Source organism: Prinia subflava, chromosome 3 (genome assembly GCF_021018805.1).
Source record: "Prinia subflava isolate CZ2003 ecotype Zambia chromosome 3, Cam_Psub_1.2, whole genome shotgun sequence".
Classification (NCBI taxonomy): Eukaryota; Metazoa; Chordata; class Aves; order Passeriformes; family Cisticolidae; genus Prinia; species Prinia subflava.
Window position 1 is genome coordinate 45,558,165 of NC_086249.1, and position 2,409 is coordinate 45,560,573.

The following is a 2,409-nucleotide window of genomic DNA, read 5'->3' on the forward strand; positions in this document are numbered from 1 at the left end:
AGAGAGTAAATCTTGACTGCATTCCTTGGAACAGCCCCTAGCTGAAGTTAACCAACAGTTACCACAACATTTGTGCCCAGATATCACATTGCTTTTGACAAAGCTTGTTGCTGGGTTATGAAGATCATATTACCCACAAATTTCCACTAGTCACAGCATGTTTTGGTTTTGTTAAAATGCTTAATTCCAGTTTGCATGCAACCTTTGCATTGCTGCTGGAAAGCATAAAGTAATAGATTAATAGCTACATCTTCTCAGTAATTTAAAGAAAAGTGTTAATAAACAGTAAGTAATAAAAAACATTATTTAAGTTGATGTCGTGGTTTGAAGGGAAGTGAGTTTTTTTGGAAGTAGTGGTCAAACCAATCAGTTTTTAGATCTGAGTATTGGCACCTTTGTTGGCCACTAAGAGGGTGGACACGCCTCTGAGGACACGAGGGGTTAAAAGCCGGATTTCCCAGCAGGACTCCCTCTTTCCTGCTCTGCTTTCGGAGAGGGAGCGTCTTCTCCTCTCCCCTGCCCAGGCCTGGCTAGGCCGGGTAGGGGAGGGGAGCAAGGTGGGCCTGGCTGAGCAAGGTGGGCCTCGGGGTGGGGAACAGAGGGAGCTGGAGTGGAGCTGGTCCAGCTTCCATCTAGAATGGAGGGGTGGAGGGAGAACTTTGGAGGTGCCTTCCGTCCCCCTCCCTGTCCCATCCCGTTCCCCCCCCTTCCCCCCCCCCGGTCCCGTCTCTCTCCTCCCCCCACAGAGAGAAGGTGCCGAGTTGGAGCTGCTTGTGAGAACTGCAGTGTCTGCGATCGCCTGTGCCTGACCTTGGTGGTGGGAGATAAAGCTTTTAACTCTTTCTAAGGCAGAAGAGAGTTATCCCTGGACGCTGCATTCTCATAGTTGGTGGTTTTAGAAGAGAGAGGACAGCCTGGGACCGAGAGGGTAATGTGAGATGAAAAGAAGCCCCTTCGATTGCCGGAATGAAGAGGAGTGGCCTATTAGGCTGGACTTTTCTTGCATAATGATAGCCATAGACGGACCCTGGACCCTCCTGACTATAAATAAGACTGTGTTTGGGTGGATGTTTTTGGCTCAAACCCAGAGACGTTCTGGCCTGCTTCTTGGAGCCCCCGGCCCCAGGGGTAAATGGGGGGGACCTGAGTCCCAAAAAATGAGAAGATGGCTGGTTTTTGGTACTTGGCCAAAACATCCTTAAAAAGAGCCCTGTTGCAGTGCAGGTCCATGGACGGCAGTGAGAGTGCCGGACATGGAAAGGAGGGTGTCACCCTGGCAGACTCTTCTAGGCAGTGCCATGGGTGACGTGGGAACACGGGATGGTGGACCTGTGTTTCCTGTGGGGGGGGTGGTCTGTGGTGCGAGAGAGACTCCTCTCGTCCTGGATGGAATGTGGATTGTCTGAATTTTAAAGGATGATGATTTGGATTAGGAACCCAGGGTTGTTGAGGGATTAAGCAAGTAGATGAAGGTAATGTGCTGGAGTCAACTGAGTGAGCATGTATGGAATGGAAATTGGGGGGAGGAGAAGCAGTGTTTTTGGGAGGTTTTCTCTTCTGCTTTTGGGTGGCTGGGTTTTTCTTTCCTTGTCTATTGTCCATTGTTCTGTAGTATAATAAATTGTCTGTCTGTTTTAAGTATTAGGCCTGCTCTGCTCTGTTCTTGACCACATCTCACAGGAGTTCATTAGGTAAAATATACCCTCATGGGTGCATTGGCATTTTGTCTAATGTCAACCCATGACAGTTGAATAAACTGAGAATAAGAACTAACTGCTAGGCTCCCCCTTTATTTTTAAATGCAATTTCTTAAATGCAAATTTAATGAACAAAGTACTATATTCTTACACATTTAAAGAAATCTGAAATACTGTCGTTTTATAACTCAGTAAATTACTTTGCATGCGAGATTTCTTGTGTATTAAATTACACAACATCATGGAATTTTATTTGGAAATTTTTAATATAGAACCAAACACTCAGGCAGCATAGATGAAAAATTCCTCTTCCAGCATCAGGTCTTTACAGTCAGGAATGAGGCCTGTCTTCTGGTGAAGTTTGTGAAGTTTTCTTACCAGTTCAACACCATGTCCCTTCCTCTCCTACTTCTGGTGAGAAAAAATTATTTCTAAAGCTGGCTTCTATTACAAAAACCAAAACCAAAACCAAAACCAACCAAACAAAAAACCACAAAAACAACAACAAAAGCCTCTTCATTGATGTCACACCATAACACTAATCCTGGGAATTGATTCACAGCCTCTTGCTGAAGGGAGATTAGCAGCGATGCCTTTCTCAGCCTTATTTGAAGGACAACTTGTCCTCCTTTGCAGGAGGTACCCAGCGCCCAGGTTCCCCTGCTTGCAGGCAGACACTGTGTGCCCACCTTGGCTGCCCTGCTGTGCTCAC

At 46.3% G+C, this 2,409-nt stretch overlaps 1 long non-coding RNA gene across 1 annotated transcript; it reads left to right on the top strand.

Annotated features, from left to right (window-relative positions):
• The first annotated feature begins 321 nt into the window (after positions 1–321).
• Positions 322–1,641, top strand: LOC134548624 (uncharacterized). Its single transcript, XR_010079830.1, has 2 exons — positions 322–576; positions 747–1,641. It is a non-coding gene; the product is annotated as an uncharacterized LOC134548624 (long non-coding RNA).
• Positions 1,642–2,409: the final 768 nt, after the last annotated feature.